This window comes from Pteropus medius, unplaced genomic scaffold, assembly GCF_902729225.1.
Source record: "Pteropus medius unplaced genomic scaffold, Ma_sr-lr_union100, whole genome shotgun sequence".
NCBI classification, from domain to species: Eukaryota; Metazoa; Chordata; class Mammalia; order Chiroptera; family Pteropodidae; genus Pteropus; species Pteropus medius.
Genome location: NW_024340849.1, coordinates 29,979,335 through 29,991,716, shown reverse-complemented (window position 1 = coordinate 29,991,716; position 12,382 = coordinate 29,979,335). Strand labels below are relative to the sequence as shown.

The 12,382-nt window shown below is 36.3% G+C and overlaps 1 protein-coding gene across 23 annotated transcripts in view; it reads right to left on the bottom strand.

The window, feature by feature from the left end:
* The window catches only part of NOL4 (nucleolar protein 4), a 438,717-nt gene that overhangs the window by 331,054 nt on the left and 95,281 nt on the right, over window positions 1-12,382 (bottom strand). For 7 of the 23 annotated variants that reach the window (XR_005648861.1, XR_005648862.1, XR_005648863.1 and 4 more), the window contains one exon: window positions 3,709-4,030. The exons of the other annotated variants lie outside the window; for them this stretch is intronic. The gene's annotated coding sequence lies outside the window, so the exon portion shown is untranslated. Of the gene's footprint in view, window positions 1-3,708; window positions 4,031-12,382 lie in introns of those variants that run through there. 23 annotated transcript variants of the gene reach the window in all.

The window sequence follows — 12,382 nt, the reverse complement described above, 5'->3', positions numbered from 1 at the left end:
GATAACTGACTCTTTTAAGGTTAAATTTCTTCACCACTAGAGGGTATGTAGTATAAAGGAGGGGGCAGTGTAAAATAATTTGAAGAGTATAAAGGTAATGCACTTTTTAAACAATAAAAGCAAATAATAACTCAAAAGCAGACTAAGCACTCAAAATAGTTGTATCATAATATTTTCATTTTGAATGTGGTTTTCTTTTTTCTTCTTTTTTTCTTCTTTTAAAAGATCTCCCCCCACACTTTAAAGAGCATGATGTCATATTTATGTCCTGATCTAGAAATAAAAAACCTATACTGTATTCATGGCTAAAAAAAAAAAATAAGGAATAACCATACAAATCATTTCTCTATACTTTAGCTAGCTCATCCCTCAACACACACACACACACACACACACACACACACACACACACACAAATATAAATAGGCAATATAATCTAACAGTTATTTAAATAAAAAAAAATATTTAGTATTATTATAAATGTACTGAATTGTTCTGATTTTCCTCATTTCCCCTCAGCCTGGTGAAAAGCCCACCATGGAGCAGCACTGGCTGGTTGGAAGAAGCTAGAGACTAGACTGGGAATGAGAAGGCTTTGGCTAGAGCCAGATAGACCAGCCTCTGTGTGACCCTGAGTTGTTTCTGACTCTACCTCTCCTGGTCTCAGATAGACTGGACTCCACTTTTGATGACTTTTCCAGCTCTTTTATATCCTCTGACTCAACCCAGGAGGGTGATAAGGATTAAGGCCATAACTCTTCCTACAGCAGAGTGTACTGGGGGCATCCTCCAAGTCTTGCAGCAATGCTGATAGCAGAACCAGGGTGAAGAAACGGAGTTAAAGGAAGCAACTATTTTGAAATAGTGTGCCAATCCTTGGTGTACACACACCTTCTCCCAGATATCCAATCAAACACTCTCTAGGTGCTAATATGGAAACATTTTGCAGATGTAATTAAGGACCCATATCAGTTAATCTTAGGAAAGGGAGATTATCTGGGTGGGTGAGACTTAATCAGCCACAAGAGCCCTTTAAAAGCGAAGAGATTTTTGTCTCTGGCTGATATTAAAGGAAGATGTCAGAAAGACAGGTTCTGCATAGCCTGAAAGATGCAAACATCATGTGGTTAATTGCCTTTGGGGGCTGCATGGCATGGAGCTGAGAGTGGGCCCTTGGCTGACAGCTAATAGGTAAATGTGACCTCAGTCGTCCAACCACAAGGAAATGAATCATGCCACAACTGCTGAGCCTGGAAAACAGATTCCCCGCTGCCCCCGCCCCTCCACCTGCCCTAGACCCTCCAGAAGAGAACTCACTCCAGTCAGCAGGTTGATTTCGACCTTGTGATAATCTGAGCACAGAACCCAGCCACACCATGCCCAGACTGCTGCCCTATAGAACTGTGAACTAATAAATGAGTGCTTTTTAAGCCACTCAGTTCATGGAAATTTATTACCAGCAATAGAAATATAACACACTTCCACAACTAGAGAAAATTTAATAGACTTTTCTTTTATCAAAGAATACTTTTTGATCAATTTATAATTTCCTCTTTATGCGGCTCAGCTGAAATGTTACTCTGCCTTCTTTAAGTTATCTATCAGAAATCACTAAGTCAGCCTTTCTCCAGGTATACTTAACCGGACCTTCCTCTGCCTTAAGGCAACTTTCTCTCAGGAGAACACACAGGCTCCCCAGAGGCAAAGGCACTTCTATCCCACAGCATTCTCTACCCTAGGACTTCTGTGCTTTGTGCAGATTTGAAGTTTAAATGGGAATGACTTCATCCCAGGATTCCATCCTTTATTTTAGATTGGTTAGGAGTCACCAAGCTGTTGGTCAGGAAGCTGGGGTGTGCTGGAAATTCCCCAGTGATTCATTTATGAAGAGGATGACAGGGGCTCTGAACGGGCAAGGACAGCAAAGTCACAAGAAAGAATTAAGAGTATCTTTAAATCAGCCTCTTATTGTTCAGAATCATGCAGTTTCCAGTCTTCACTTTTGGGTCGGTGAGTGAAACTAAACTGCATGAGTCAAAGTCAAGGGCACCTGGAGGCCTCTAAAACAGGAGAATGTTATAGGGAGGATATAGAAAAAATACTAAAGAGACCATTTTTTTCCTAAGACCATTGAAAGCTGAGGAGTAGATGTTTTTTATTTTTGTTTTTTCATTTCATGTTTGATCAACCGTTTTCCTAAAAAGAAACACCAGCGATTTCACTAAAGGCACAACCAGAGTGCCACCATGTGGTGGAGCCTTTATGGATTGACACAGACTTACAGTGACTTGCAGACTGAGGGAGTATTGCAAGAGAAGAAAACTTTTAAGAATGAGTAAACACACCATAGTAAAAGCCAGAAAACTTAATGCTAAAGATTATGTGTCTTCCAAAGCTTAGTGATAGGCTCGATTTTTTTTTAACCATCACATTCCTAGAAGGTGTGACAATGACTCTCACTTTTATATTTAATACCACAAACTTATCATTGATGTGATTTTTAAAGTGAAGTTATTTTATTTAATTGCCTTGATTATTTTCAAAAAGAACATGACTAGCACCCATCATGGGACATAATGGTGTTTGCTCTGGTTCAGGAATAACCACATTTATGCAAATTCCTAATGGCTATCGGCTAATACTTGATCATTACTAATGATGGTGGTACTAATGATGGTGGATTTTTGGTTTGTTTTGTTGTAGCTTGTTGTTATTGTTGAGCAGATAAAAAAGTGTCACCCCATTTCTCTATTATAGTGGTCAGTTTCAATTACTTCGTGTACTTTTATCACTCTGCTCTACGTTTAAATTCTAGAAGAGAATGTTTGATTAGCTTTGCTTGATTATCCAATCAACTTTTATCCAAGAATCTTGATTTTTAGACTGGCCAAAACTACATGCAATGAAGGGATAGTTCCCAAAAGGGAAACTAGGCTAATAGTAGCAGCGTAACAGGTTAAAAATAAACAGCAGATGACAAACACGCTTTGTGCCGTTTCCAGAACTAGTCCACCTCTGGACACTGCCACAGACCAAAGGTGTGTCATATGTGCCATAACATCCAATGTCTACTTACTGATCTCATTGCTGAATGATACAGAGCTTCTTCTGATCAGTCGGAAGTTTGCTGGTTCATGGGCATTCTGCCAGTGTAGGCTCCTCACTATCAAAGTCATTGATGTCACCTGTCACTTGATTATAAGCCTCCCAGAGAAGACAATATTTGAGGGCCATTTCTGACATGAAGACATTTGTGTTTTGGTTTAATGCTGCATGTTGATCTAAATCTCAATTTTCCCCTATTCCAATGGGAAAAATCAAGAAAGTTCCCACAAAGGACCTGAGGCCCTCTTGACACCTCAGTGAAATGACTTTTCCCTTTTGTAAGAAGATTAAGGCATCAATAATACTGTTGCTGTTGCTTTTCTGTAAATTGTGCTAATGTCTTTGTGCCCCTGCCAAGATAGAACTTGCCCATGATGAAAGAGATTCATGTAGTGTGCAAAGATCCCTTAGTAAAAGTTTTTCTTCGATATTTATACTGTTTAAATGTTCTTTGCCCACTCCCCCAAAAAAGAACAAATCTCCCAGTCTTTGAGGACTCGTGACTGCCTACTCTTTAGGTATTATATAGTCTATATATAGATTAGAGAAAAATACTGTGATCAGTGTCCCAAACCAAGGAGAAAAAAAAATTATTATAAAGTGTCATTTGGCCACTTAATTATCACCTGGATGAAATTATGAAGGAGGTCAGAACATTCCTGCCCCCAAAATGGCCAGTTGTAGCTGAACAGACTCATTCACAAGCCCCCAGCAATCCCTGAAGCTTTGACTTCCATGACTAAGTTTTTTGGTCTTTCATGATTTCTATTTCATTGGAATCAAAGAATTGGTACATCCGGCCCCAGAGAGACAGTCCAGACTTGTAGGCCCTCGGACTGTTGCTTCCAGGAAGCCACAGCTCTCTCCACAACTGCTCCACTTCTCCTGTGATCTCTCCTCTCACCGATGTCTGCATGGTATTAGTCTCATAGAAAAACGTGGAAATAAAGATTATTAAAATCATGGAAGTAAAAATTATTAAAATTACATAAAATAATTATTAACATTAAAGATTATTAAATTATTGAAATAATGAATATTAATATATTAAGATTAAAAGGAATGGTTAATCATATATATGCTATCAAATAGTAAATAGCTTTAAAATCTCTTTACAAACTGTTGCTATTAGGTTCGGTTAATTTTTGAGCAGAAAAAGATTCCAACTTTCTCTTAGTATTACAGTTTTTAATAGTTGATTTCTGAGATTTTTTTTCTTGAAGAATTATTTTTCAAACAATTTTCAAGGTAAATTGTCATACTATAAAATCTACTAAGCTACAGGGCATTTTTCATCTCCGTAGTTGATTCATTTTAGCATTTCATCTAAATGCTGTTCTCCACAATAGCTTTTTTTTCTAATTTCTATAAAAAAGTCATTAGAGGGAGTAATTCCCTCAAAAATATCCTATTATTTCTAGGTGAACAGCAAAAACAATTTGTTGGTTGAAAAGAGAATCAGCTGAGGGGATGTATCATTGATATATGTGTATGCTGCCTTTGTCAGGTTCTTGGTAATTGCTGTGCGGGAAAAACAGTACACGATTGAAGAAAAAAAAGATTATAATGTGTCCAATAATCTAGCCATTGGTAATGATTAAAAATGTTAAAAATAAGAATTTATATTCACCCTGTGCTTTTTCTTCTAATAAACTTCCCATCCCTTCCTTTTGAAGATGAACAAGTTGATTCATAACCAGTTTTACAATACAGAAGCTCATTTTGTGACTTTGCACAGAGTATAATCCAACTCCTTAAATTCACATATGAGGCATTTCACAACCTAGCCTTCATCACTCTTAATTCAGCTCATTCCCAGCAATTTTTTTTTCTAGCTATCTTCATGTTGCTATTACCCAGGGATACATATACATTCTTGCTTCTGATCTTTTATCATGTTATTCTCTGTACCTGGAATACCTTTATGTTATTCATCGCTCATCACCTAGGTTAGGGGTCAGTAACTATGGTTCATGAACCAAATCTGGTCTGCTGCTCTGCCTTTTTTTATAAATAAAGTTTTATTAGAACACAGCCAGTCGCCTATGATCTATGACTGCTTCCATACTACAGCTGTCAAACTGAGTAGTTAGAACAGAGACTGTCTGGCCACAAAGCCTAAAATATTTACTATTTGTCTCCTTATAGAAAAAACTTTCTGACCTCCAACTTACATCAATACCACTTTTCTTATGAAGTAATCATTCCATCTTAGTCTCCTAATCAGTAGATCATTTCTGTAATTCTAGAGCACTCTTGACAAGACACTAAAGAGTATCTACCTCTGCTTGCAAATGTGGTTATATATCTATCCTTCCCAAAGCAACTGTTTCTTCCTTGTAGACAGAGACTACTTTATTTATTGCTATATGACCAGTTCCTAGTGCAATGCCTGAAAGAGAAAGTGCTCAGGCCAGGTTGGTGGCCAAATAAATAAAATATGTGAGGAACTAAGACATTAAAACATGTAAACCAGAAAGTTATAAGGCAAGCAAAATGTTTTCTACTTTCTTTGAGTATGTTATTTGTTGTAGCTTTACAGGGATTAGAGACTTCTTGATTGGTGGGGGGCAACTTTTCTCTAACTTAGATGGCTTCCATAAAGTAAAATCAAATGATGCTGTAGTCAACAAAGGCCTAAGACTACACTTCTTTCGGGAAACTCAATGTAAAATCAGTGTCTGTAAAATATTGTCGCTGACTTCAAAAATCACCATCAAATATATCAACTAAATGAACACAACCCTTTTTAAAAAATTCATTGTAAGAGACCATATACTCCTTCTAGAAATTCCATTAACTGCAACTTGTTCAAATTATCTATTTGGGAAATTCATTCCCAGTCTGCGGCACTTGAATTTAACAATCTCCAATGGTGATAAATCCTCTGTCTTGGGGTGAAGGAGTGTTTATTTTTCTCATATGTCCCAAAGACATCTAGTGACATGTATTATGAATAAGGTAGTAGATAAAAATTGGGAAATGCTCTTTTAACTCTAACAAAGTATTCTTATAAAGCAACTTTTTCTTGTACATATTGGTAATTAGCTCATTCAACAAACACTGGCTGAGTTCTCATTGTACAAGAAGTGTTCAGAAGGCAATTCCAAATGGGGTGCTTCAAAAATGTTCTGAGAATGGCAGCATCATAAGAATGCATATGAGGCCCTATAAACACATAATGAATATTTCTAAAAGAAAAATTTTAATCATAGAAATAAAAATTATTAAAATTATATAAAAATAATCATTGATATTAAACATCTAGCCACATAGAGTCAGATATGACTGGAGGACTGATGCAAACTCAGACCATCAGACCAAAATTGGGCAAGGGAGCATCAGCCCTTACCACCGTGAGGGTGGGTGTCTTCCTCCTTTTCCGGGGTCAATCACAAGAGCACAGATGACACTGGATTGGTATGTAGGATCCAGAAATCTAACAGATAAGGTCAAATGGGGGCAAAACTGAAGCAAAGAGCAGACTTAAGTGTAGAGTTGGAAAAGTTCAATCTAGAGTTAGATCTCAGGGCTAAGTAGGCTATTAACAGGAAAGCCATAGGTTAGGAGCTGAATAAACAGAGAAGCAGGACAGGGGACAATAGAATGAATGACAATGGTCCAACCAAAACTTCATGAACACGGTGTCTCCTAGAGTTCTCTTTTCTTGCATGATGACAAAGTGGAAAGCGTGTGGGTCAGAATGGGCTAAAGGCACAAAGTCAGAGCAAACATTAGACTCCGTGTTCAGATTGGAGGAAACAAGTAACAGAAAACATCAAATCATCCTTAATAGCAACCTGCTACTTCTATCTTTTCATGTTGAAAGTGTTTAGAAATATAAATTTAGGCCACTTCTGAGGATATAGTCTTTAAACTGGTGAACGCAAAATGCATCTACAAGGAAACTGCTTCTCTTATGTTTTTTTCTCTGCTGTCTTCCCTCTTTCCAGCCCTCAGAAAAGCCCTATAAGGCAGATACAGATAAGTCTGTCAGGAGACACTCCCTTTATGACCCATATATTTACAGTCTGAAGCACTGTAAGACATATAACTCCTCCAATAATCCACAGAAGGATTTATAGTGAGGCCTCTCTCAAAAAGAAAATGCCTCCAAGGCACAAATTATTATCCTGTTTTTATTTTGTGGTATGAATGGTGGTTATATTCACCTGCAAGTGAAGTACAAAGAACACTGCAATTCAGAATCAAAGAGCTGTGCTTGCTAGTTACTTTTTGTACTGACAAGGAGCTTCATACAAATAGAACTGCAATGATGTTTATTTTTCTGGCACCTGAAATTGTAACGCTCTTACTGATATTCGGTTTTCTGTAGCATTCTTGAAGACTAAGAGGAAAAAAAATGACTAAGCAACCGCAAAGCAATAAAAGGACACTAAAAGTATCTGTTGTTTGTTTGTTTGTTTTAGCATAATGGAACTCCTTAAGCCTGGATTGATTTATAAGGTCAAGAGGAATATGCCTAGTGGGGTCATTGTTACAAGATACGCCCACTTTATAAACCAGAAACTTTTTCTATTGCCCTCTTCCAGTTTGTGAGAGACAACTCCACTCCACTCCTATACCAAACTAATAATTCTTTAAACAATAATGAGGAGGAAGGGAACCTGAGAGGACATCTGGAGGTAGATTTCCAAGCCAGGCTAATTATCAGACTACCTTGGGAGCTATCAGAGACTACAGAAATAAAAGGAACAAATCTCTGGGCTCAACCCCCTGAGAATAAGGTTCTTAAATCTGGGGTGTGGCTCCCACTTTTGCATATCAAAGGACTCCCCAGCCAGGTTTAAGAACTACTGATCCATTCCATTCTCTCCATACAGAAAAGGCTACCCCTAAATACACGGAAAAGGCCACTCCTAAATCACCCCTTATAAGACAAAGATTCCTTTTTTAAAGAAAGAACAAATGTTCTGGTTTTCAGTATAAAATACATTTACACTTCCAAGCTCACCTAGAAACAATCGACATATCTAGATTCTATTTAAATAGTTACATTTAGATTAAGATTTCACCTCACAAAGTAATTCATTATTAAAATTACGCATGTTCTCTCTTTTACTGTTATTTTTACTCTTAAGCATTTCGAAAAGCATAAATAAAAGAGCAAAGTGTAAAAGTAAAAACACATTGTCCCGAATAGGTTGATTTATTTTTATATTTGCCTCAGATCTTTTTTGTTATCGTCAGTTTATTTTGAGAAATAAAATTTTAGAGGAAATGTTAAGTTTCCTCTATTTCTCTCACCAGTTCTGTTCTACATACCATCTCTCCTTCTCCAACAAGTTAAACACTGTCACAGATTTGCTATATAAACAGTTTATAATTTTCTACTTCCACCCCACATCTGTATCCATTAGCAATATACATGTTGATTATTTTTTAAATTTACATTAATGATCTACCATATTTAACATTCTGAAACTCACTTTTTTCTTTCAACATTATATTTTCAAGATCTAGCCATGTTCATGCATGTGTATTGAATTAATTCATCTTAAATACTATCTGAACATTCTGTCATACAAATACACCACCACAATAGATCTTCTATTCCCTTATTGGTAGACATTTGAACTTTTAAAAAATTGTTGCATTCACACACACAAAAAATTCTGCTGGAGCATCAGTGTATTTCCCTCTTCATGCACCAGTACAAAAATTTCTATAGGTGTATGAGTTTAACTGCAAAGTTGTAAGTTATATACATTTTTCAAATTTACCAGATAGTGTCATATTATTCTCCAAAGTACTGATTACAGCTTTAATCAGCAGCCTATGATGGTGCTCAGTTTCCTGCATCTTTGCCAACATTGACATTATCAGTTCCTCACAAATCGTGCGAATCTGATCCATTAAAACCTCAATTACTTGTGACATCGAGTATATTTTTATGTGTGTATTGTGCATTCAACATTCCTTAACACATCTATATTCTGAGCAAAACATTCCCTTAGAGAAATGTCTTGACCTGACATTTCTCTGCCTCTCTTCCCATTTTTATTACCCATTCACCCAGTTTGCATTTATTATCAACAATAATGGGTCCATTCAGGGTAGGAATTTATCATGATGAGAGGATTATTAAAATAACTCAATGACAATTCCAAATCACCTCAACATGTTCTATAAATATTTATTGAGTGCCTACTAAATGACAACATAGTATAGTAAAGTGTGCCATCTTTGGAGCTAAACTACATGATTTCGAATCCTGGCTCCATTTCATAGCTGGGTGACCAAGGAAATTTTCTTAACCTCTCTGAGCCACAGTAGCCACATATATAAAGTAGAGATTATATATAAAGTTGCATTAGATAATAAACATGAAGTATTTAGCACAGTGGTCAGCACATAATAAATCCTCAAATATTAGTTATTATTATTTTATTGTGAAGATGTCATTATTGGTAGGAGGATAACAGCAATAACTGTCATGTGTTGTGTTCCCCAGAAAGTATACTCTAGTTAGAGATTAGCATGCAGAAGGTTCATTAGGATGTGCTCTTGGGATCACCATATAGAATGGAAGGGAAGTAAGGAGGAGCAGCCAAATTAGACCTGTATTGATGCATTTGTTCAGTGATTCAATATCCATATTTACAACCTATCAGAAATATCAAAAGTATTGCCCTGAAACCATACCACTTATAAGAAGGAGGGGGAGGAGAAGGAGGAAAGGAAGAGAAGAGGTAGAAAAGAATAGTCTCTGGAACTATTCTAAATATTTTACACATGTTAACTAACATAATCCTCACAAAATCCAAATAGACAATCCTGAGTTAACAAATGACAAAAATGAGAGAATTTAAATAACTAGCCTACACCCCACAGCTAGGTAGTATAGCTAGAATATGAACCCAGAAAATTCAGCTTCAGAAATCATGTTTTTAACCACTGTCCAGTACTGCCAGAATGAATGCGAATGCCACCAGCAGGCTTTATTAATTTATCATTGTCATTTCTATTATTGCTCTCTACCAGACATTTTGCTAGGTATTTTATTTACATTATATAATTTAATCTAATCCTTGTAATAACTCACGAAGGGCTATATTTTATCCTTATATACAGCTGAAGAAATTAGGAGATGTTAAGTTACTTCCCCAAAGTCATAAAAATTATAGTAGAACCAGGATTTCATTCCATGGTTGTTTGGCTCTGAAATTCAGTGTTCTTTCCTATTATAATGTGTTTTTACTTTGACAAAAGACTTTCTTTTGCAGCAAATTGATGACTATATCATACCTCTTATGTCATGTCTTCCCTCAGATAAATAATATCAATTTGTTAACTTCCTTATTGTTTGCATTGTCTCATATTGGCATCCTTTGAATATTTTCCATGTACACTGCTATATTTAATTACAGAAGCAGAATCGAGCATGTAGAGGTTTTGACAATTTTGAGTATAGAATGGGAAAGGTGCCAAGTGTTTCTTACATTCCGAATTCTCATTTAGCATTTCAATGCCATAATTACCTTTTCCAGAACAAAATCGCTGTACTGACTCATATTTAATGTGCTTTCTGAAGTGACCGATAGACCTCTTTCTATGGTGCTCTTAATTTAGATTCCCAACATGTGCTATTTGTATAATTGCTTTAACAGTATCCTAAGAATTTTAGCTGCTTATCAAGTTTGTGCGACTATTACCCACTCCTAATTATCCTATTTTTAAATTTAAATATTTTACTGATAATAAAAATTTTCAAAATCTTTCCTTACTAGATTTACCCAAGAGAAATTTTTATAGATAAGATATAAAATAAGAGAAGTTTTACATAAATCTAATGTTATTTATCTATCACTACCCAAGGGTGCAACTTAAAGGTTACTCTCTTTCTAAAGTGTCTTAATTCTAATTAGGTGCCTCAAATACTTCTTAGAAGTATATGTGTGCATTTGTACATATTTATTTATTCACATGTATATAAATTGACATAATGGGACTCTAAGAAACTGGAATAGTCTAAACAACTTGCAAACTTCCATCTCCTAAGAATATCTTAAATATATCTATGGGAGAAATTGTCTTATTTTGTTGGGAAACCACCAAATGGGTCTTTAAGTTTTGCAAAGATAAAGCAATCAAGACACATTTTTCTTGAGGAAGCCTCTTCAATGTAGTATAATCCAAATGTAATTCTTTTAGTCTGAGACAATAAATATTCTGGAGTCATATAAATTAAGTCTCTACAAACACTCAGTCTGTGTTGGAAAAATGTTTTCCTCTCTATGATTTAGACTGCCCTTACTTGTTCTTAGATACTCTTTTTATCCAAACAACATCACAAAAATCACAAGTAGTACCCTTGGGACTCTAGTTGGACATGCATGTATATCTCTGGCCTCACACTGGAGGAGGGGGAGGACATATCTGAGGACAGATCTGTGTTTGATGCATCTCCACAATGACAGATCTATTGGTGACTCACCATTCCCACAGGACTATGGGAAAGATTCTGAGGTCAGATTAGTTTATTCTGACGAGTTTTGGGGGTCCTAGAGTAAAATCCATACCCTTCTGGGTAGAGATGTTGTTTACTTTTAAGGAGATGAATTTACCTACTGAACTATCAGTCATGTCTTTTCTATCTACATCCACCCCCACAATGTCATCCAGTTTCATGGCATTAAGTAAAACGTACATGAAAGCTTCTAAATTTTTATCCTCAGTTCATACCTCTTCCTTAAACACCAGACTCATAAATCCAATTGCCTACTCAAGATATTTACTTGGATGTCAAATACATCTCACACTCAACATATGTTTAAACCTGAGCTCTTCATCATCTCACAAACTTATTCCACCTTCAGTTTTGTACTTTTTGGTCCCAGACAATTCTATTCCTCCAGTTGTAAACCAAAACCTTTGAAGACATCTTTGATTCCTCTTTGTCTCATACCCAACATCTGACACATCTCATAAAGCTACATTCAAACTATATATCTAATCTGATCAAAGCTTACCATCCCGACTGCTACCACAGAGTCAAATACACCAAAATCTCTCCTCTGGATTATTGCAATCAGCTTCTAACTGATCTCACTGCTCTGTCTTAACTTCTCCTGCAAGCAATTCTCAACCCAGCCAGCCTGATGACTTTCATTCAGTTAGTGTCACTCCTCTATACCGTATCCTCCCTTCATTCATAGTGTCTTACAATCACCTACAAGGTCCCTTATGATCTAATTCCCCTCGGATCCCCTATGCCCTCCCCAATCTGGTCCAGCTACATCTCTGACTTCATCTC